The sequence below is a fragment of the Carassius gibelio genome, chromosome A2 (assembly GCF_023724105.1).
Source record: "Carassius gibelio isolate Cgi1373 ecotype wild population from Czech Republic chromosome A2, carGib1.2-hapl.c, whole genome shotgun sequence".
Classification (NCBI taxonomy): Eukaryota; Metazoa; Chordata; class Actinopteri; order Cypriniformes; family Cyprinidae; genus Carassius; species Carassius gibelio.
In genome coordinates this window covers 11,052,181-11,077,973 of record NC_068372.1, presented here as the reverse complement: position 1 = coordinate 11,077,973, position 25,793 = coordinate 11,052,181, and the positions used below count along the sequence as shown (strand labels likewise).

At 37.4% G+C, this 25,793-nt stretch overlaps 1 long non-coding RNA gene across 1 annotated transcript; it reads left to right on the top strand.

Annotated features, from left to right (window-relative positions):
- The first annotated feature begins 2,113 nt into the window (after nucleotides 1-2,113).
- On the top strand, nucleotides 2,114-15,705 carry LOC128026477 (uncharacterized). The gene is made up of 3 exons (XR_008186435.1): nucleotides 2,114-2,427; nucleotides 4,330-4,665; nucleotides 15,457-15,705. It is a non-coding gene; the product is annotated as an uncharacterized LOC128026477 (long non-coding RNA).
- The last annotated feature ends 10,088 nt before the right edge of the window (nucleotides 15,706-25,793 follow it).

Sequence of the window (25,793 nt, the reverse complement as noted above, 5' to 3'; positions counted from 1 at the left end):
GCATTACAGCTTAGTCTTCATCTGTGAGCTGAACAGTTTTAATGTTACATCCATGAGATTTTGTAAATTAAGATAAATGTCATGTCACAGGATGGAATAGGTCAGTATCAAATGAGTTTGAAATTATTATTTGCAGCACAAATAAGTATTTTTAGAATTTTGTTTTTAATTCCTGAAACTGTCAGAAAAGGATAAGGCCTGAGAGATTTCTTAAGCTGTAATGAAAACAGCAATGTTAGCAACAGCAACAAAAAATAACAATTTAAAATACATTTTTTTTCTGGTGATTAAAGAGATGATTAAGTCTCTCTCTCTCTCTTTCTCTCTCTCTCTCTCTTTCTCTCTCTCATTGTGTCTGCCACTCAGCTCATGCCCATCCCCCACTCACACACACACACACACACGCACACACACTCTCAGTCAGCACACATACATTCCTCAAACAGAGGGACAGAGTGAGTTGAGATGTCTGACAGTTTTTTAATTTTCTTTTAATCATACAGTGTTGTAAAGTCATGAAACTATGCATATGTCCTCAGAATGATTTGATCTCTGTATGATTTTTTTTTTTAAGTGTTTGGAAGTTGCAATTTAAAAATACAAGACAATTAATGATTCCCTTTTTACTGTCATTTCAAAAAATCACCACGACAAAACCGTTCAAGCTAACCAAAATCCGTTCGCAATTTAAGTTCCTCAATGTTTTTTCAACATGTAGACAAAGTTTGGTGAGTATAGTGAACATTTCCTGTGATGAGTATGCATTAAATCAGAGCTCAATTTAAATATTCAAATCAAAATAGCCGACTTCCTGTTGGTCGTAGCTGATAACTGTGAATTAGAAAGTTGTCCGTCTTGATAAGAACAATATACGTAACGAGTTTGGTGTCTGTAGCTAAAACTAACCCCCCCACTTTTGACAAAAGATGGCGCTATAGAGTGCCTCTTCCACACCCTTGTAAAAGCTTTTTCCATTGTCCAGCTATCAATAATACTGATATGTGTTTTGAATTTCATGTAAATCTGAGGTTGTTATCTGCCTCAAAATCACCATAACAGAATATTCACGTTTGACACGTTGCCATGGCAACAATATATAAGATATCAATATTCGCACGACAGGTTTACATCGGCCATGCTTTGTCATTATTCTGATGAAGTTTGAAGCAAATCGAGTAAAAATAAGATGCTGAATTCAAAGCATTTTGAAAATTACTCAATTTCCTGCTGCCAGTTGGTGGCGCTATAACATTGACTCTTAATAGTCACATATATATACGATCGGTATCATACTTCGAACAAACCGATGAAGTTTGATCAAACTCAGGTAATGTATGTGGATGTTATTAGGCATTTCCTGTTTCTAATTTTTTGCCCTAAATTCAACGCCACGCCACGGGCAAACCCTTCGAGATATCAAAAATCCCCTCGCAATTTTTCATCCCCAATGTCTTGAGATCATGTTCACCGAGTTTCGAAGCAAACGGTTGAAAGTCCTCAGAGGAGTATTTCAAATTCCAGAGCATGCTTTTTTTAAACAGCCCTGAATAGCTGACTTCCTGTTGGGCGGAGCCTATGACATAGAGTGCAAAAGTTGTTCAGCTCAATGAGATCTATAAGTGTACTGAGTTTCATATAAATACATGCAAGTGTGTGTGAGCTATGGTTCAAGGTTTCTGACTGTGTTCCAGGAGGCGCTGTAGAGCCCCTGTGCCACGCCCGGGTCCCAGCCTCTGTGGCGTCCCGATGGCCGCAGGTTCCAATGTGTGTGCCAATTTTCAAGAGTTTTTGAGTATGTTAAGGCCCCCAAAAACCCCCGGAAGGTTCATAAAAAATAAAAATAATAATAAGAAGAATAATCCTTAGGGGAACAATAGGGCCCTGCGCCCATTGGCTCGGGCCCTAATTAAAGCTGCAAGCAGCGATGAACGGGCCCTCGCACCCGGGCTCACCGCCATCGTGTTGCTTTAGTAAAAAGGTGAACGTTGAGAAAAATGCATTTAATGTCCTAAATATCAGTGGAATATATCAAAGTATATCCCATATATGTGCCAATCTTACCGTTGCCAGCAGGTGGCGCTATCATTATAATGGAATATTGGCCTTCAGATGTGTTCAGGCCAGGACTCTTATCAAACATGTGAAGTTTGGGGAAGATTGAACATTTTATGCTTGAGTTACAACAACTTCTCTTGCTGTGGCAAGACATCAAATTTTGTCATGGCGCCATGGAAACGCCCTTTAACAAAAACTCAAGATCTACAAAGTTAACATTGCACAGGCCTTTAGATTAGACTGACCACAAAAAATACATTGATGTCATAAAATTTCTAGGAGTAGTTCATTGCAGTGTAAAATATGTCACTTCCTGTTGCCAGTAGGTGGCGCTATGACTATAACTGAATATGGGCATGTCAATCTGTTCAGGTCAGGAGTCTCATCAAACATGTGAAGTTTGGGGCAGATTGGTCATTGTATGTCTGAGTTATAGCAACTTCCTGTTTCATGGCGAATCATTGAAATTCGCCAGGCCGCCACGGACACGCCCATTAATGAAAACTCAAAAGCTTCGCAATTTAACATGGCAAAGGCCTTCAGATTAGGCATACCAAATTTGGTGTTGATCTGAATGAATCTCTAGGAGGAGTTCGTTAAAATACAACGCATGGAAATGACAAAAATGACACAAAATTTGCTCATAATATTAGTAATAACCGACTTCCTGTTGGGTTTCGGATTTTGCTCCAAGAGACTTTTTTGTAGGTAGTGGAGAGTTACATGTGTATACCGATTTTCATACATGTACATGAAACGTAGCTCGAGGCGCACACCGTTGAACGTGTATAGGTGGCGCTGTTGAGCCATTTTGCCACACCCACTTCTGAAACCCATATCGGACGTAAATTTTCGCCAGTTCTGAGGTGTGTGCAAAGTTTCATGACTTTTCGAGCATGTTTAGGCCCTCAAAAATGCGATTCATTTTGGAGAAGAAGAATAATAATAATAATAATAATAATAATTAAAGCTGCAAGCAGCGATGAACGGGCCCTCGCACCCGGGCTCACCGCCATCGTGTGGCTTTAGTAAAAAGGTGAACGTTGAGAAATATGCATTTAATGTCCTAAATATAAGTGGAATATATCAAAGTATATCCCATATATGTGCCAATCTCACGTTGCCAGCAGGTGGCGCTATCATTATAATGGAATATTGGCCTTCAGAGGTGTTCAGGCCAGGACTCTTATCAAACATGTGAAGTTTGGGGAAGATTGAACATTTTATGCTTGAGTTACAACAACTTCTCTTGCTGTGGCAAGACATCAAATTTTGTCATGGCGCCATGGAAACGCCCTTTAACAAAAACTCAAGATCTCCAAAAGTTAACACTGCACAGGCCTTTAGATTAGACTGACCACAAAATATATGTTAATCTCAAAATAATTATAGGAGTAGTTTGTTGCAGCGTAAAACATGTCACTTCCTGTTGCCAATAGGTGGCGCTATGACTATAACTGAATGTGGGCATGTAGATCTGTTAAGGGCAGATGTTTTATCTAACATGTGAAGTTTGGGGCAGATTGGACATTGTATGTCTGAGTTACAGCAACTTCCTTTTTCATGGCGAAACATCGAAATTTGTCAAGCCGCCATGGACACGCCCTTTAACGAAATCTAAAGATCTTCGCAATTTAACATCGCAAAGAGCTTAAGATTACACTGACCAGGTTTGATGTTGATCTGAATAAATCTCTAGGAGGAGTTCGTTAAAATACAACCCCTGAAAATGGCAAAAACAACGCCAATTTTGCAGAGAAAATTCTAAATAACCGACTTCCTGTTGGGATTCGGATTTCGTACCAAGAGACTTTTTTGTAGGTATTGCTGTGTTACATGTGTATACCGATTTTTGTACATGTACGTGAAACATAGCTCAAGGCGCACTCTGTTGAAAGTGTATAGGTGGCGCTATCGAGCCATTTTGCCACACCTGATGGAATTTTGGCCTTCAGATGTGTTCAGGCCAGGACTCTTATCACACATGTGCAGTTTGGGGAAGATCGGACATTTTATGCCTGAGTTATAACATATTTTATTCCCATGGCGAGACATCGAACTTCGTGACGGCGCCATGGACACGCCTTTTAACGAAAACTCAAGATCTTCACAACTTAACATCGCACAGGCCTTTAGATTAGACTGACCACAAAAAATACGTGGATATCATAAAATTTCTAAGAGTAGTTCATCGCAGTGTAAAATATGTCACTTCCTGTTGCCAGTAGGTGGCGCTATGACTATAATTGAATATGGGCATGTCAATCTGTTCAGGTCAGGAGTCTCATCAAACATGTGAAGTTTGGGGCAGATTGGTCATTGTATGTCTGAGTTATAGCAACTTCCTGTTTCATGGCGAATCATCGAAATTCGCCAGGCCGCCACGGACACGCCCATTAACGAAAACTCAAAAGCTTCGCAATTTAACATCGCAAAGGCCTTCAGATTAGGCATACCAAATTTGGTGTTGATCTGAATGAATCTCTATGAGGAGTTCGTTAAAATACAACGCATGGAAATGACAAAAATGACACAAAATTTGCTCATAATATTAGTAATAACCGACTTCCTGTTGGGTTTCGGATTTTGCTCCAAGAGACTTTTTTGTAGGTATTGGAGAGTTACATGTGTATACTAATTTTCATACATGTACATGAAACGTAGCTCGAGGCGCACACTGTTGAACGTGTATAGGTGGCGCTGTTGAGCCATTTTGCCACACCCACTTCTGAAACCCATATCAGACGTAAATTTTCGCCAGTTCTGAGGTGTGTGCAATGTTTCATGACTTTTCGAGCATGTTTAGGCCCTCAAAAATGCGATTCATTTTGGAGAAGAATAATAATAATAATAATAATAATAATAATAATAATAATAATAATAATAAACGGAGCAATTCCAAGAGGGTCCTCACACCATCGGTGCTCGGGCCCTAATAATAATAATAATAATAAACGGAGCAATTCCAAGAGGGTCCTCACACCATCGGTGCTCGGGCCCTAAATATAGCTGCAAGCAGCGATGTCGGGCTCAAGCCGTCAGTGCAACGCCACCCCGGTGGCATCGGGAAAACTGTGCCCAGCGGGCATAAGCATTTACAGTAACCCTCTGACAATCAAGTTTAAAGGGATGCGGCAGTTAAAGGGTTAATCCGACCAATCTAGACTTTGAAATCACATACACAGAACAATATATAGAACTTTAGTAACACCTTATTTTTATATTTATTTAAAGATGTATTACTGCTTAATAATGACTATTATTAAGGGAAAAGGCTTTATAATCATGAACTATTTACTAATGCTTAGCTAATGAGTGCAGTTATTATAAAGTGTTACCAATGCATTTACTAATGTTAACAAATTAGACATTGTTTTACAGTGTTACCAAATCCTTAAATAATTTATTAGTGTTTTGTAATGATTTTAATGACCTATAAGCATTTGTGAAATAGTTTCGCTTGCATTGCAGCTTTATCTGTCAGTTGAAGAGTTTTACTGTTACATCCATGAGATTAATAAATGTCATGTCACAGGTTGTCATAGGTCAGTATCAAATAAGTTTGAAATTATTATTTGCAGCACAAATAAGGATTCTTAGGATGTTTTTAAATCCCTAAAACTGTCAGAAAAGGATAAGGCCTAAGAGATTTCTTAACCTGTAATGAAAGGAAAAAAAAGCCACCATAAGCAACAACAAAAACAATAACAATTTAAAATACAGATTTTTTTTTTCCTGATTATTAAAGGGATGATTAGGTCTCTCTCTCTCTCTCTCTCTCTGCCAGACAGCACCTCCCTACAGTCCACACACACTGTCAGTCACCAAAAATTCACAGTCACCAACCCCCTCACACTCCCCCTCCCTCTCCCCCTCCCTTTTCTCACACAGAGTGGCCAGAGTGAGATCATGTCAGTTGAGAAGTCTGACAGTTTTCACATTTTCTTTTATCCATACAGTGTTGTAAAGTCGTGAAACTATGCATATTTCCTCAGAATGACTTGTCTTCTATGTGTACATTTTTTTGAAGTGTTTAGAAGCTGCACTTTAAAACAATAAAAGACATTTACTGGTTCCTTTTTTACTGTTATTTCAAAAAATCACCACGACAAAACCATTTAAGCTATCCAAATTCATTCGCAACTGTTCTGTAAGATAAATTCTTTAAACAGTGGTAAAAGAGGATGTGGTGCTGATCCTTCAAGAGTCATTTAAAACTTATCTGTCCATAAAGCCTATTAAGAATTATACTTAATATACAGTATTTCACAATACTTCAGCATGTTATTCTAATTAAGTGAGGGTCATTTTATCAGTAAAATACATAAAATACATATTTTTCTTTGAAAGATCTCTATAAATGATTTAAATCATACTCGTTTCTACAATAATTATTTTAAAGTAATCCTATATCTCCATCTAGTGGCCATTATTGGTACTAAGAATTGCGAGCTTGATTTATAAGTTATGATAGTTTTAATTTTATGCTGGCTCCTGAACATAATAAAGCTATGAAACTTATTGTGCTTCCTTCAAATGATGACTTCTACTTATATAAAAAAATATGAAGAGTTGGAATGAAAAATTGTAAAGATATAGTAAAATAACTATTGTATTTTTTTTATGTTACTTTAATAAATCGCTATGGCCACAACATTTAAGGTATCCTAAACCCATTCACAATTTAACATCTTCAGTATATTGGCATCATGTTGAAAAAGTTTGGTGTGAACTACTCTTCTTGGAGGAGTATGAATTCATTTACAGTCTGATTTTATCATAATTCCACAATAACATTTCTGAGTTCTGTATCAATCTGTGTTGTTGTTTGTTTATTTTTATTTTTTTATTTTTCATAGGAAGATAACTGACCCTTTACTCTCCTTTTTAACAAATGTGCTTATAAACCAAGGACAAGCTATTTATAGCTGTATTTATAAACTGCTTACTACTGACTATTAATATTGGGACAAGGCTTTATAAAGCATGAACTGACTATTTACTAATGAGTGCAGTTATTATAAAGTGTTACCAATGCATTTACTAATGTTAACAAATTAGACATTATTTTACAGTGTTATTAAATCCTTTAATGACTTATAAGCATTTGTGAAAGCATCTTAGTCTTGATCTGTGAGCTGAACAGTTTTACTGTTACATCCATGAGATTTTAAAAATGTAGATACATGTCATGTTACAGGATGGAATAGGTCAGTATCAAATGAGTTGAAATTATTATTTGCAGCACAAATAAGTATTTTTTGAATTTTGTTTTTAATTCCTGAAACTGTCAGAAAAGGATAAGGCCTAAGAGATTTCTTAAGCTGTAATGAAAACAGCAATGTTAGCAACAACAACAAAAAATAACAATTTAAAATACTTTTTTTTTCTGGTGATTAAAGAGATGATTAAGTCTCTCTCTCTCTCTCTTTCTCTCTCTCATTGTGTCTGCCACTCAGCTCATGCCCATCCCCCACTCACACACACACACACTCAGTCAGCACACATACATTCCTCAAACAGAGGGACAGAGTGAGTTGAGATGTCTGACAGTTTTTTTATTTTCTTTTAATCATACAGTGTTGTAAAGTCATGAAACTATGCATATATCCTCAGAATGATTTGATCTCTGTATGATTTTTATTTTTTTTTTTAAGTGTTTGGAAGCTGCAATTTAAAAATACAAGACGATTAATGATTCCCTTTTTACTGTCATTTCAAAAAATCACCACGACAAAACCGTTCCAGCTAACCAAAATCTGTTCGCAATTTAAGTTCCTCGATGTTTTTTCTTCATGTAGACCTAGTTTGGTGTGTATAGTGTACTTCCCCTGTGAGGAGTATTCATTAATTCACAACTGTAAAATCTCAAAAATACACATTCAAATCAAAATAGCCGACTTCCTGTTGATCGTAGCTTATGACTGTGAATTAGAAAGTTGTCCGTCTTGATAAGAACAATTTATGTACCAAGTTTGGTGTCTGTAGCTAAAACTAACCCCCCCACTTTTGACAAAAGGTGGCGCTATAGAGTGCCTCATTCACGCCCTTTTAAAAGCTTTAGCCATTGTCTAGCTATCACTAATACTGATATGTGTTTTGAGTTTCATGTAAATCTGAGCTTGTTGTCTGCCTCAAACTCACCATAACAGAACATTCAAGTTTGACACGTTGCCATGGCAACACTATATCAGATATCAATATCCCCACAACAGATTTTCATCGGCCGTGTTTTGTCATTATTCTGATGAAGTTTTAAGTAAATCGAGTAAAAATAAGATGCTGAATTCAAAGCATTTGGAAAATGACACACTTCCTGCTGCCAGTTGGTGGCGCTATAACGTTGACTCTTAATAGTCACATATATACAATCGGTATCATACAACGAACAAACCCATGAAGTTTGATCAAATTCAGGAAATGTATGTGGATGTTATTAGACATTTCCTGTTTCTCATTTCTCGCCATAAGTTCCACGCCTCGCCACGGGCAAACCGTTCGAGATATCAAAAATCCCCTCGCAATTTTTCATCCTCAATGTCTTGAGATCATGTTCACCGAGTTTCGTGGCGAACGGGTTGAAAACCTCAGAGGAGTATTTCAAATTCCAGAGCATGCTTTTTTTAAACAGCCCTGAATAGCTGATTTCCTGTTGGGCGGAGCCTATGACATAAAGTGTGTAAGTTGTTCGGCTCAATGAGATCTATAAGTGTACTGAGTTTCATATAAATACATGCAAGTGTGTGTGAGCTATGGTTCAAGATTTCTGACTGTGTTACAGGGGGCGCTGTAGAGCCCCTGTGCCACGCCCGGGTCCCAGCCTCTGCGGCGTCCTGATGGCCGCAGATTCCAATGTGTGTGCCAATTTTCAAGAGTTTTTGAGCATGTTAAGGCCCCCAAAAACCCCCGGAAGGTTTAATAAAAAATAAAAATAATAATAAATATAGCTGCAAGCAGCGATGTCGGGCTCAAGCCATCAGTGCAACGCCACCCCGGTGGCATCAGGATAACTGTGCCCAGCGGGCATAAGCATTTACAGTAACCCTCTGACAATCAAGTTTTAAGGGATGCAGCAGTTAAAGGGTTAATCCGACCAATCTAGACTTTGAAATCACATACACAGAACAATATATATAACTTTAGTAACACTTTATTTTAATATTTATAAAAAATGTATAAGGTGTGCATTGTAGCTGACACCAATATGAACACATTACAATTGTTTAATGACTGCAAGTCTTTCTTCTAAAATGCTATTGAGCTTCAAATTTGCATTTGAGCCCATGTGAAAAAGTAGCATAATTTACATATGACTTACAGTTTGTTGTAATAAATATCAAACATTCAATTTAAATGTGCATTATAGCTGTCACCTAGATGAACAATTACAGTTGTTTTTATGACTGTAAGTCATTCTCTTCAAATGCTACTGACGTTAGAAAAGTGTATAACAATATCACATGTAACTTTAGAGACCGGCCCTAAATTTGAGACTCTAGAAAGTCCAATGTCAAGACAACTTTATGCCTGTTTTATTTTCTTTAGTTTTCTTTTCTCTGTGCCGGATTGCTGATGTCCTATACCCAGGCATAGATATCCATCCATCAATTACGAACATTCAGCCGCAAACATGAGGTGTGAGCGGTCGCGAGCGCGGATGGGAGAATGGCGCATGTTTTTTTTTTTGTTTTTTTTTGAGCAACTGGGATGGTGCCCCCTCTGGGAGTTGGTGCCCTACGAAGACTGCATACTATGCATATAGGGAGCGGCCGTACAATCTCGAAGATATATTCCTCAAACCATCTTACAAGAGGAGGTGATGCTAATCCTTCAAGAATCGCATAAAAGCTATTCAAGTGTACAGTTTCCTTTTATTGCATCTTGAAATAAATATTTCTGAATTCTGAATCAAACTGGGTTGTGTTTATTTATTTATTTTATAAGACAACTGAGACTTTAATCTCCTTTGTAATATATGTGCTTTTAAACCAAGAACAATTTATTTATAGATGTATTACTGCTTAATAATGACTATTATTAAGGGAAAAGGCTTTATAATCATGAACTATTTACTAATGCTTAGCTAATGAGTGCAATTATTATAAAGTGTTACCATTGCATATACTAATGTTAACAAATTAGACATTATTTTACAGTGTTACCAAATCCTTAAATAATGTATTAGTGTTTTGTAATGATTTTAATGACCTATAAGCATTTGTGAAATAGTTTTGCTTGCATTGCAGCTTTATCTGTCAGTTGAAGAGTTTTACTGTTACATCCATGAGATTAATAAATGTCATGTCACGTCACAGGTTGTCATAGGTCAGTATCAAATGAGTTTGAAATTATTATTTGCAGCACAAATTAGGGTTCTTAGGATGTTTTTAAATCCCTAAAACTGTCAGAAAAGGATAAGGCCTAAGAGATTTCTTAACCTGTAATGAAAGGAAAAAACACCACCATTAGCAACAACAAAAACAATAACAATTTAAAATACAGATTTTTTTCCCCCTGATTATTAAAGGGATGATTAGGTCTCTCTCTCTCTCTCTCTGCCAGACAGCCCCTCACTACAGTCCACACACACTGTCACAGTCACCAACCCCCTCACACTCCCCCTCCCTCTCCCCCTCCCTTCCCTCACACAGACAGGGTGGCCAGAGTGAGATCATGTCAGTTGAGAAGTCTGACAGTTTTTAAATTTTCTTTTATCCATACAGTGTTGTAAAGTCGTGAAACTATGCATATTTCCTCAGAATGATTTGATCTTTGTATGAAAAAATGCTTTGAAGTGTTTGGAAGCTGCAATTTAAACATACAAGACAATTAATGTTTCCCTTTTTACTGTCATTTCAAAAATTCACCACGACAAAACCGTTCAAGCTAACCAAAATCCGTTCGCAATTTAAGTTCCTCAATGGTTTTTCTTCATGTAGACAAAGTTTGGTGTGTATAGTGTACTTCCCCTGTGAGGAGTATGCATTAATTCACAACTGTAAAATCTCAAAAATACACATTCAAATCAAAATAGCCGACTTCCTGTTGATCGTAGCTCATGACTGTCTTGATTAGAACAATTTATGTACCAAGTTTGGTGTCTGTAGCTAAAACTAACCCCCCCACTTTTGACAAAAGGTGGCGCTATAGCGTGCCTCCTTCACGCCCTTTTAAAAGCTTTTGCCATTGTCTAGCTATCACTAATACTGATATGTGTTTTGAGTTTCATGTAAATCTGAGGTTGTTGTCTGCCTCAAACTCACCATAACAGAACATTCAAGTTTGACACGTTGCCATGGCAACGCCATATTAGATATCAATATCCCCACAACAGATTTACATCGGCCGTGTTTTGTCATTATTCTGATGAAGTTTTAAGTAAATCGAGTAAAAATAAGATGCTGAATTCAAAACATTTTGAAAATGACTCACTTCCTGGTGCCAGTTGGTGGCGCTATAACGTTGACTCTTAATAGTCACATATATACGATCTGTATCATACAACGAACAAACCAATGAAGTTTGATCAAATTCAGGAAATGTATGTGGACGTTATTAGACATTTCCTGTTTCTCATTTCTCGCCATAATTTCAACGCCTCACCACGGGCAAACCGTTCGAGATATCAAAAATCCCCTCGCAATTTTTCATCCCCAATGTCTTGAGATCATGTTCACCGAGTTTCGTGGCGAACGGGTTGAAAACCTCAGAGGAGTATTTCAAATTCCAGAGCATGCTTTTTTTAAACAGCCCTGAATAGCTGACTTCCTGTTGGGCGGAGCCTATGACATAAAGTGTGAAAGTTGTTCGGCTCAATGAGATCTATAAGTGTACCGAGTTTCATATAAATACATGCAAGTGTGTGTGAGCTATTGTTCAAGTTTTCTGAAGGTGTTCCAGGGGGCGCTGTAGAGTCCCTGTGCCACGCCCGGGTCCCAGCCTCTGCAGCGTCCTTATGGCCGCAGATTCCAATGTGTGTGCCAATTTTCAAGAGTTTTTGAGCATGTTAAGGCCCCTAAAAACCCCCGGAAGGTTTAATAAAAAATAAAAAAAATAATAATAATAAGAATAATCCTTAGAAGAACAATAGGGCTCTTCGCCCCTTCGGGCTTGAGCCCTAATAATAATAATAAACGGAGCAATTCCAAGAGGGTCCTCACACCATCGGTGCTCGGGCCCTAATTAAAGCTGCAAGCAGCGATGAACGGGCCCTCGCACCCGGGCTCACCGGCAGCGAGTGGCTTTAGTTAAAAGGTGAACGGTGAGAAATATGCGTTTAAACTCATAAATATAAGTAGAATATATCAATGTTTATTCCATATATGTGCCAATCTTCCTGTTGCCAGCAGGTGGCGCTATCATTATAATGGAATATTGGCCTTCAGATGTGTTCAGGGCAGGACTTTTATCGAACATGTGAGGTTTGGGGAGGATTGGACATTTTATGCCTGAGTTACAACAACATCCTATTTCATGGCGAAACAATGAAATTTGTCAGGCCGCCATGGACACGCCCTTTAACGAAACCTCAAGATCTTCGCAATTTAAGATCACAAAAGGCTTTAGATTACACTGACCAAGTTTGGTGTTGATCTGAATAAATATCTAGGAGGAGTTCGTTAAAGTACAACCCCTGAAAATGGCCAAAACAACACTAATTTTGCAGAGAAAATTCCAAATAACTGACTTCCTGTTGGGATTCGGACTTCGTACCAAGAGACTTTTTCGTAGATATTGGTGTGTTACATGTGTGTACCGATTTTTGTACATGTACGTGAAACATAGCTCAAAGGCGCACTCTGTTTAAAGTGTATACGCACTCCGTTGAAAGTGTATAGGTGGCGCTATGGAGCCATTTCGCCACACCCAATGGAATATTGGCCTTCAGTTGTGTTCAGGCCAGGACTCTTATCAAACATGTGAAGTTTGGGGAAGATCAGACATTTTATGCCTGAGTTACAAATTTTATTCTCATGGCGAGACATCAAACTTTGTCACGTCGCCAAGGACACACCCTTTATCGAAAACTCAAGATAATCACAATTCACTATCGCAAAGGCCTTTAGATTAAACTGACCATAACACAATTTAGATTTTATTAGATTTCTAGGAGTAGTTCATTGCAGCGCAAGGCATTCACTTCCTGTTGCCAGCAGGTGGCGCTATGACTATAACTAAATTTGGGAATGTTGATCTGTTCAGGTCAGGAGTCTTATCAAACATGTGAAGTTTGGTGCAGATTGGAAATTTTATGTCTAAGTTATAGCAACTTCATTTTTCATGGCGAAACATCGAAATTCGCCAAGCCGCCACAGACACGCCCTCAAACGAAAACTCTAGATCTTCGCAATTTAACATCGCAAAGGCCTTTAGATTACACTGACAAACTTTGGTGTTGATCTGAATAAATCTCTAGGAGGAGTTCGTTAAAGTACAACCTCCGGAAATGGCAAAAATGACAAAATTTTGGATGAGAAAAAAAATAATAACTGACTTCCTGTTGGAATTTGGATTTCGTACCAAGAGACTTTTTTGTAGATATTGGTGTGTTACATGTGTGTACCGATTTTCATACAAGTACGTGAAACGTAGCTCAAGATGCACTTCGTTGAAAATTTATAGGTGGCGCTGTCGAGCCATTTTGCCACACCCACCTTAGCAAACCATTGCATACCTAATATTTTTCCAGCTCTGACGTGTGTGCCAAGTTTCATGACTTTTCGAGAAAGTTTCAGAAAAATAATAATAATAATAATTAAAGCTGCAAGCAGCGATGAACGGGCCCTCGCACCCGGGCTCACCACCATCGTGTGGCTTTAGTAAAAAGGTGAACGTTGAGAAATATGCATTTAAACTCATAAATATAAGTGCAATATATCAAAGTTTATTCCATATGTGTGCCAATCTTCCTGTTGCCAGCAGGTGGCGCTATCGTTATAATGGAATATTGGCCTTCAGATGTGTTCAAGCCAGGACCCTTATCACACATGTGAAGTTTGGGCAAGATCGGACATTTTATGCCTGAGTTATAACATCTTTTATTCCCATGGCGAGACATCGAACTTCGTCATGGCGACATGGACATGCCTTTTAACAAAAATTCAAGATCTTCACAACTAAACATCACACAGGTCTTTAGATTAGACTGACCACAAAAAAGACATTGATGTCATAAAATTTCTAGGAGTAGTTTGTCACAGTGTAAAATATGTCACTTCCAGTTGCCAATAGGTGGCGCTATGACTATAACTGAATATTGGCATGTAGATCTGTTCAGGTGAAGAGTCTTAACAAAAATGTGAAGTTTGGGGCGGATTGGACATTGTATGTCTGAGTTATAGCACCATCATTTTTCACGGCGAATCATCGAAATTTGTCAGGCCGCCATGGACACGCCCTTTAACGAAACCTCAATTCCTTCGCAATTTAACATGGCAAAGGGCTTTAGATTACACTGACCAAGTTTGGTGTTGATCTGAATAAATCTCTAGGAGGAGTTCGTTAAAATACAACCCCTGAAAATGACAAAAACAACACCAATTTTGCAGGGAAAATTAAAAATAACCGACTTCCTGTTGGGATTCGGATTTCGTACCAAGAGACTTTTTTGTAGCTATTGGTGTGTTACATATGTTTACCGATTTTCGTACATGTATATGACATGTAGCTCGAGGCGCACTCCATTGAAAATGTATAGGTGGCGCTATCGAGCCATTTTAGCACACCCAATGGAATATTAGCCTCCAGATGTGTTCAGGTCAGTACTCTTATCAAACATTTGAAGTCTGGGAAAGATCTGATATTTTATGACTGAGTTACAGCAACTTCTACTCCCATGGCGAGACATCGAACTTTGACATGGCGCCATGGACACGCCCTTTAACAAAAACTCAAGATCTTCTCATTTTAACATCGTACAGGCCTTTAGATTAGACTGACGACAAAAAAGACATTGATGTCAAAAATTTCTAGGAGTAGTTTGTCGCAGCTTAAAATATGTAACTTCCTGTTGCCAATAGGTGGCGCTATGACTATAACTGAATATTGTCGTGTCAAACTGTTCAGGACAGGAGTCTCATCCAACATGTGAAGTTTGGGGCAGATTGGTCATTGTATGTCTGAGTTATAGCAACTTCCTGTTTCATGGCGAATCATCGAAATTCGCCAGGCCGCCACACACAGGCCCTTCAACGAAAACTCAAAAGCTTCGCAATTTAACATCGCAAAGGACTTTAGATTAGGCATACCAAATTTGGTGTTGATCTGAATTAATCTCTAGGAGGAGTTCGTTAAAATACAACGCATGGAAATGACAAAAATGACACAAAATTTGCTCATAATATTTGAAATAACCGACTTCCTGTTGGGTTTCGGATTTTGCTCCAAGAGACTTTTTTGTAGATATTGGAGAGTTACATGTGTATACCGATTTTCATACATGTACATGAAACGTAGCTCGAGGCGCACACCGTTGAACGTGTATAGGTGGCGCTGTTGAGCCATTTTGGCACACCCACTTCTGAAACCCATATCAGACGTAAATTTTCGCCAGTTCTGAGGTGTGTGCAAAGTTTCATGACTTTTCGAGCATGTTTAGGCCGTCAAAAATGCGATTCATCTTAGAGAAGAAGAATAATAATAATAAGAATAATTAAAGCTGCAAGCAGCGATGAACGGGCCCTCGCACCCGGGCTCACTGCCATCGTGTGGCTTTAGTAAAAAGGTGAACGTTGAGAAATATGCATTTAAACTCATAAATATAAGTGCAATATATCAAAGTTTATTCCATATGTGTGCCAATCTTCCTGTTGCCAGCAGGTGGCGCTATCGTTATAATGGAATATTGGCCTTCCGATGTGTTCAAGCCAGGACTCTTATCACACATGTGAAGTTTGGGCAAGATCGGACATTTTATGCCTGAGTTATAACATCTTTTATTCCCATGGCGAGACATCGAACTTCGTCATGGCGACATGGACACGCCTTTTAACAAAAACTCAAGATCTTCACAACTAAACATCACACAGGCCTTTAGATTAGACTGACCACAAAAAAGACATTGATGTCATAAAATTTCTGGGAGTAGTTTGTCTCAGTGTAAAATATGTCACTTCCAGTTGCCAATAGGTGGCGCTATGACTATAACTGAATATTGGCATGTAGATCTGTTCAGGTGAAGAGTCTTATCAAAAATGTGAAGTTTGGGGCAGATTGGACATTGTATGTGTGAGTTATAGCACCATCATTTTTCATGGCGAATCATCGAAATTTGTCAGGCCGCCATGGACACGCCCTTTAACGAAACCTCAATTCCTTCGCAATTTAACATCGCAAAGGGCTTTAGATTACACTGACCAAGTTTGGTGTTGATCTGAATAAATCTCTAGGAGGAGTTCATTAAAATACAACCCCTGAAAATGACAAAAACAACACCAATTTTGCAGGGAAAATAAAAAATAACCGACTTCCTGTTGGGATTCGGATTTCGTACCAGGAGACTTTTTTGTAGCTATTGGTGTGTTACATATGTTAACCGATTTTCGTACATGTACATGACATGTAGCTCGAGGCGCACTCCATTGAAAATGTATAGGTGGCGCTATCGAGCCATTTTGCCACACCCAATGGAATATTAGCCTCCAGATGTGTTCAGGTCAGGACTCTTATCAAACATTTGAAGTTTGGGCAAGATCTTATATTTTATGACTGAGTTACAACAACTTCTACTCCCATGGCGAGACATCGAACTTTGACATGGCGCCATGGACACGCCCTTTAACGAAAACTCAAGATCTTCTCAATTTAACATCTTACAGGCCTTTAGATTAGACTAACGACAAAAAAGACATTGATGTCAAAAATTTCTAGGAGTAGTTTGTTGCAGCGTAAAATATGTCACTTCCTGTTGCCAATAGGTGGCGCTATGACTGTAACTGAATATGGTCGTGTCAAACTGTTCAGGACAGGAGTCTCATCAAACATGTGAAGTTTGGGGCAGATTGGTCATTGTATGTCTGAGTTATAGCAACTTCCTGTTTCATGGCGAATCATCGAAATTCGCCAGGCCGCCACACACAGGCCCTTCAACGAAAACTCAAAAGCTTCGCAATTTAACATCGCAAAGGCCTTTAGATTAGGCATACCAAATTTGGTGTTGATCTGAATTAATCTCTAGGAGGAGTTCGTTAAAATACAACGCATGGAAATGACAAAAATGACACAAAATTTGCTCATAATATTAGAAATAACCGACTTCCTGTCTGGTTTCGGATTTTGCTCCAAGAGACTTTTTTGTAGGTATTGGAGAGTTACATGTGTATACCGATTTTCATACATGTACATGAAACGTAGCTCGAGGCGCACACCGTTGAACGTGTATAGGTGGCGCTGTTGAGCCATTTTGCCACACCCACTTCTGAAACCCATATCAGACGTAAATTTTCGCCAGTTCTGAGGTGTGTGCAAAGTTTCATGACTTTTCGAGCTTGTTTAGGCCCTCAAAAATGCGATTCATCTTAGAGAAGAAGAATAATAATAATAATAATAATAAACGGAGCAATTCCAAGAGGGTCCTCACACCATCGGTGCTCGGGCCCTAATAATAAACGGAGCAATTCCAAGAGGGTCCTCACACCATCGGTGCTCGGGCCCTAATAATAAACAACACAGAAACAAGAGGGTCCTCACACCATCGGTGCTCGGGCCCTAATAAAAAACAAAGCAGATACAAGAGGGTCCTCGCACCTCGGTGCTCGGGCCCTAATAATAATAAACGGAGCAATTCCAAGAGGGTCCTCACACCATCGGTGCTCGGGCCCTAATTAAAGCTGCAAGCAGCGATGAACGGGCCCTCGCACCCGTGCTCACCGCCATCGTGTGGCTTTAGTAAGGTGAACGGTGAACGGTGAGAAATATGCATTTAAAGTCATAAATATAATTGGAATATATCAAAGTATATCCCATATATGTTCCAATCTTCCTGTTGCCAGCAGGTGGTGCTATCATTATAATGGAATATTGGCCTTCAGATGTGTTCAGGCCAGGACTCTTATCAAACATGTGAAGTTTGGGGAAGATCGAACATTTTATGCCTGAGTTACAACAACTTCTCTTGCTGTGGCAAGACATCAAATTTTGTCATGGCGCCATGGAAACGCCCTTCAACAAAACTCAAGATCTCCACAAGTTAACATTGCACAGGCCTTTAGATTAGACTGACCACAAAATATATGTTAATCTAAAAAAAATTATAGGAGTAGTTTGTCGCAGCGTAAAACATGTCACTTCCTGTTGCCAATAGGTGGCGCTATGACTATAACTGAATGTGGGCATGTAGATCTGTTAAGGGCAGAAGTTTCATCTAACATGTGAAGTTTGGGGCAGATTGGACATTGTATGTCTGAGTTCCAGCAAATTCATTTTTCATGGCGAAACATCGAAATTTGTCAGGCCGCCATGGACACGCCCTTTAACGAAATCTAAAGACCTCCGCAGTTTAACATCGCAAAGGGCTTAAGATTACACTGAACAGGTTTGGTGTTGATCTGAATAAATCTCTAGGAGGAGTTTGTTAAAGTACAACCCCTGAAAATGGCAAAAACAACGTCAATTTTGCAGAGAAAATTCTAAATAACCGACTTCCTGTTGGGATTCGGATTTCCTACCAAGAGACTTTGTGGTAGGCATTTACTAATATTAAAAAATGAGACATTATTTTAATTTGTTACCAAATCCTTAAGTAATTAAAAGTGTTTTGTTATAAATTTATTGACCTATAAGCATTTGTGAAATAGTTCTGCTTGCATCACAGCTTGGTCGTCATCTGTGAGCTGAACAGTTTTACTGTTACATCCATGAGATTATATCAATTCAGATTAATGTCAATCACAGGGTGTCAGAGGTCAGTATCAAATGAGTTTGAAATTATGGACCCACTTTATATTAAGTGGCCTTAACTACTATGTACTTACATTTTAATTAATAATTTAGTACAATGTACTTATTGTGTACATACATGTTTTTACATTGTACTTCTATTTAAAAAAAAAACTACATGTAATTACATCTGTATTTAATTTCTGTAATTGCATTTATAAATACACTGTTGACCCATACTTTACACCTTAACCCACCCTTAAACTTACCCATACCTCCAACCCTCTCCCTAACCTTACCCCTATCCCACCTCAATAGCAGCAAAAGTGTTTTACAATACAATATGAACACAATAAGTACATTGTACTTATTTTTTTATGTAAGTACATAGTAGTTAAGGCCACCTAATATAAAGTGGGACCGAAATGATTATTTGCAGCACAAATAAGTATTTTTAGAATTTTTTTTAAATCAATGAAACTGTCAGAAAAGGATACGGCCTAAGAGATTTCTTAAGCTGTAATGAAAACAGCACAATTAGCAAAAAAAAAAAAACAAAAAAAAAAAACAATTTAAAATAATATTTTTTTTCTGGTGATTAAAGAGATGTTTAAGTCCCTCTCTCTCTCCCTGTCTGTCTGCCACTCAGCTCATGCCCATCCCCCACTCACACACACACACACACACGCACTCAGTCAGCACACATACATTCCTCAAACAGAGGGACAGAGTGAGATGAGATGTCTGACAGTTTTTTAATTTTCTTTTAATCATACAGTGTCGTAAAGTCATGAAACTATGCATATTTCCTCAGAATGATTTGATCTCTGTATGAGAAAATGCTTTTAAGTGTTTGGAAGCTGCAATTTAAAGATACAAGACAGTTAATGATTCCTTTTTTGACTGTCATTTCAAAAAATCACCACGACAAAACCGTTCAAGCTAACCAAAATCCGTTTGCAATTTAAGTTCCTCAATGTTTTTGCAACATGTAGATAAAGTTTGGTGAGTATAGTGAACTTTTCCTCTGAGAAGTATGGATTAAATCACAGCTCAATTTTTTTTTCAAAAATCCATATTCAAATCAAAATAGCAGACTTCCTGTTGGTCGTAGCTGATAACTGTGAATTAGAAAGTTGTCCGTCTTGATAAAAACAATATACGTAACGAGTTTGGTGTCTGTAACTAAAAGTAACCCCCCCACTTTTGACAAAAGGTGGTGCTATAGAGTGCCTCTTCCACACCCTTGTAAAAGCTTTTTCCATTGTCCAGCTATCAATAATACTGATATGTGTTTTGAGTTTCATGTAAATCTGAGGTTGTTATCTGCCTCAAAATCACCATAACAGAATATTCACGTTTGACACGTTGCCATGGCAACAATATATAAGATATCAATATTCCCACGACAGGTTTACATCGGCCATGCTTTGTCATTATTCTGATGAAGTTTGAAGCAAATCGAGTAAAAATAAGATGCTGAATTCAAAGCATTTTGAAAATGACTCAATTTCCTGCTGCCAGTTGGTGGCGCTATAACATTGACTCTTAATAGTCACATATATACGATCGGTATCATACTTCGAACAAACCGATGAAGTTTGATCAAACTCAGGTAATGTATGTGGATGTTATTAGGCATTTCCTGTTTCTAATTTTTTGCCCTAAATTCAACGCCACGCCACGGGCAAACCCTTCGAGATATCAAAAATCCCCTCACAATTTTTCATCCCCAATGTCTTGAGATCATGTTCACCGAGTTTCGAAGCAAACGGTTGAAAGTCCTCAGAGGAGTATTTCAAATTCCAGAGCATGCTTTTTTTAAACAGCCCTGAATAGCTGACTTCCTGTTGGGCAGAGCCTATGACATAGAGTGCAAAAGTTGTTCAGCTCAATGAGATCTATAAGTGTACTGAGTTTCATATAAATACATGCAAGTGTGTGTGAGCTATGGTTCAAGGTTTCTGACGGTGTTCCAGGAGGCGCTGTAGAGCCCCTGTGCCACGCCCGGGTCCCAGCCTCTGTGGCGTCCTGATGGCCGCAGGTTCCAATGTGTGTGCCAATTTTCAAGAGTTTTTGAGTATGTTAAGGCCCCCAAAAACCCCCGGACGGTTCATAAAAAATAAAAATAATAATAAGAAGAATAATCCTTAGGGGAACAATAGGGCCCTGCGCCCATTGGCTCGGGCCCTAAATATAGCTGCAAGCAGCGATGGCGGGCTCAAGCCACCAATGCCATCGCCACCCCGGTGGCATCAGGTAAACTGTGCCCAGCGGGCACATGCATTCACAATATCCCTCTGGCAGTGAGGTTTTAAAGGATATGGCAGTTAAAGGGTTAATCCGAATCATCTAGACTTTAAAATCACATTCACAGAACAATATATATATATATGTATATATATATATATATATATATATATATATATATATATATATATATATATATATATATATATATATATATATATATATTAGTAACACTTTACAATAAGATTTCATTTATAAACATTGTTAACATGAACAATATTTATATAGCATTCATTCATGACAGTTAATATTCCAAACTTAAACATTAAAACATTGTTTTATTGTGATTTGTTTCCAAGCACATTGTACCAATTCCAAACCATATCAATCTTAAAGCTGCAGTAGGGAACTTTTGACGATCTAGCGGTTAATAAACAGAACTGCTCGCGTCTTGCGGAAGAACATTGTAGCTGGAGCTACTTCTCTCTGTTTATGTCTATGAAGAATCACAAAGGTACTGGGTTACTCCGCCGCGGTATCCCCGAAGCAATCTAAAATAGTCAGAATATAAACACTTATTATAGGTGTACCCTAGTGATTCAGGACAAGCTAAAAACACGGTTTGGAAAATGGATTCATGGTGTACTCGCTTATTATGTTCATTTTTCTACATTTTGAACACAAACAAAGTTACGGACCGCAGCTCTGATTGGTTGTTTTTTACCGGGAGCGCATGACTTTCTGCTAATGGCAATAGGACCACTGGGAGGAGCCAGAGGAGCTTGATTTTTTTCACAGATTATCTGTCTCATATTCTACTGTCAGGACATAATGACAGGTTTAATAAATATGTAAAAAATATTTTTTTACAAAAGTTCCCTACAGCACCTTTAATAACTACCATTATTTTTTATTTAATAATTTATGAGTGCTATACAATAGTCCAGGAAAGCTGGAAGAGAAAAACTCCTTATATTCATGTGTGCAGAATTATTAGGCATGTTTTCTTTTACAGATGAAATGCGCTAAAAAAGAGTTTTAACTCAAACTGTTTTAACTCAAAGTCGAAAATTATGAAATACCCATGAGAAATATCAAACACAAATGCAATACAGAAATGGATAAGTTAAGACTTGACCATTGTACAAAAATGCTGACTGGGTCATGAGGTCAGAAAAGAAGAAGAAAAAAAACAGGTCAAGAAGAACTGACAAAAATAATTGCAAAATAATTAGGAATTAATGTGAAGATTAATTTTTAGTCAATTCTGCAAGACAGACTTTCAGGAAAGGAGGTGGAATAAAAATGAGCTCCTAAATCTTAATCCCGGATTCAGGAAAATATATTCCTCAAACCATCGGACAAGAGGAGGTGGTGCTGGTCCTTCACGAGTCACTATAATCTGTTCATAAAGCCTATATATAAAGTCTTAATATATAGTATTTCACAATACTTCATGGTATTCTAATCAAATCATTTTTTGGAATCTTAGATCTCTCAGAACCTGACACATTGTAATTCTGAGACTCCAGGAAAGTGGCAGTTCTGTAAAATGTTGGCGCTGGAGACTAAATGCTCCCTGATAGTTTCACACCTAATTCACTTAACACACACACACACACACACACATTACCCACAGTGACAGAGGGACAGAGTGATATCAGATGTATGATAGTTTTTTAATTTTCTATCATCCATATAGTGTTGTATAGTCATGAAACTATGCATATTTCACATATTTCCTATGTGTACATTTTTTTGAAGTGTTTAGAAGCTGCACTTAAAAAAAATAAAATAAAAGACATTTACTGGTTACTTTTTTACTGTTATTTCAAAAAATCACCACGACAAAACCATTCAAGCTATTCAAAATTCATTCGCACCTGTTCTGTAAGATACATTCTTTAAAAAGTGGTAAAATAGGATGTGGTGCTGATCCTTCAGGAGTCACTCAAAACGTATCTGTCCATAAAGCCTATAAAGAATTATTCTTAATATACAGTTCACAATACTTCAGCTTGTTATTCTAATTAAGTGAGGGTCTTTTTATCAGTAAAATACATAAAATACATATTATTTTTCTTTGAAAGACTTCTATAAATGATTTAAATCATACTTGTTTCTACAATAATTATTTAAAAGTAATCCTATAGCTCCGTCTGGTGGCCATTATTGGTACTAAGAATTGCAAGCTTGATTTATATGTTATGATAGTTTTAATTTTATGCTGGCTCTTGAAAATGATAAAGCTATGAAACTTACTGTGCTTCCTTCAAATGATGACTTCTACGTATATAAAAAAATATGAAGAGTTGGAATTAAAAATTTTAAAGATATAGTAAAATAACTATTGTATTTTTTTATGTTACTTTAATAAATCGCTATGGCCACACCATTTAAGGTATCCTAAACCCATTCGAAATTGAACATCTTCAGTATATGGCTTCATGTTAAAACAGTAAAACAGGTGTGAACTTCTTGTGTCTTCTTGGAGGAGTATGAATTCATTTACAGGCTGAGTTTATCATAAATCCACAATAACATTTCTGAGTTCTGTATCGATCTGTGTTGTTGTTTGTTTATTTTTATTTTTTTATTTTTCATAGGAAGATAACTGACCCTTTACTCTCCTTTTTAATAAATGTGCTTATAAACCAAGAACAAGCTATTTATAGCTGTATGGATTTACATTTAAAAAATTAGCCTACGGCAATCATTCTAAACAGCTTGAATAAAACCTGTTAATATTTATTATAGACCACTGTAACTGTGTATAATCTAACAAACAAGTTTATTATGAAAATAAAAGTGTGTTCACCAGATAAATTGGACGATAAAGAAATTGCTAACAATAGTATAATAGAGCATGTTTTAGGTTTTTAGGCGTTTAGATGCAGAAATGGACAAATCAAATGTAAAATAAAATGTAATTGATTTAATTAAATATAGAAGTCTTGTTAGAGCAAAATAATAAATAAATACCTACACACATTAAAAAAGCCGCCAAGATTAATGAGTTTAATTTTTTATATAGATTAAAATTGAAGACAGAAGCAGCTGGTATATGCGGTCACTTAATATTAAAATCCAGTAGATCCACTTCAGATTTATTTCTCAACAGTTTATGTTCACGTGGCTGTTTTCGTTTATATTAGCCAAGCTATTGTGTATTTTGAAATAATCTTGTCCGTGATGTGTTCGTTCTTACGACGAAAGGCAGAATCCTGCAGCTCGAGAGATATATGTTATTCTGCCAGTCGCTTTCAAATAGTCTTGCACACATAAACGGGTCACAAACACCTGTATTTAGCTCGTGTTGTGTTATAATGGGTGTATTGTGTGCATTTATGGCAATAATTTATTTTAAAAAGCTCTTAAACAAGAATAAATTTGTTTGTTTTGAACTTGTGACACTGTACGCGCTGATCGGAGGCAGTGATTTCAGATAGGCAGCCGCAAATATTTCATTTTCACACAAACAGTTCAAAAACATCTTAATTTAGCTCTTGGTGTGTTCTAATTGGTGAATTGTGTGATATCGCTGCAATACTTTATTTTTAATAGCTATAAAACAAGAATAAACTCGTTTTTTTCTGAGCTCATCATTCCACACGCTCTTGTTTAGAGCGGTGATTCATCTCTCGTGTTTCTCACGTATCACTGACCACACATCCATTATTAATGAGCCCTGACCTGGTAATAATCATATATGTTGGTTTAGCTTGTCAGTGTGAATTAAATCCAAGTATTATTTTGTATTTTAACCGATTTAAAAGTGAAACCAAAAGAGAGTCTCCTCCCTTTTTTAGTTCAGGATATGTACCTGTAGGGGCGCTATTTCTCTCAGACAATGGAAGTCTAAGCACACACACTCAAACAGAGGGACAGAGTGAGATGAGATGTCTGAGAGTTTTTTAATTTTCTGTTATCCATACAGTGTTGTAAAGTCATGAAACTATGCATATTTACTCAGAATAACTTTTTTTTTTCTGTATGAAAAAAGGTTTTGAAGTGTTTGGAATTTAAAAATGCAGGCAAATTAATAATTCCATTTTTACTGTCATTTAAAAAAATCACCACGACAAAACCATCCAAGCTATCCAAAACCCATTCACAATTTAAGTTCCTCAATGTTTTTTCAACATGTAGACAAAGTTTGGTGTTTATAGTGTTACTCTCCTCTGAGCAGTATGCATTAATTCACAGCTAAATGTAAAAAACAATCCACATTCAAATCAAAATAGCCGACTTCCTGTTGCTCGTAGCTAATGACTGTGAATTAGAAAGTTGTCCGTCTTGATAAGAACAATTTTTGTACTGAGTTTGGTGTCTGTAGCTAAAACTAACCCCCCCACTTTTGACAAAAGGTGGCGCTATAGAGTGCCTCTTCCACGCCCTCTTATGAACTTTTGTCAGTGTCTAGCTGTCACTAATACTGATATGTGTTCTCAGTTTGATGAAATTCTAAGCATGTTATATGCCTCAAAATCACCTGAGAAGTATTCCAGTTTGACATGTTGCCACGGCAACAATATTTTTAGATATCAATATCCCCCCAGCAGATTTATATAGACTGTGTTTTAACATTATTCTGATGAAGTTTGAAGCAAATC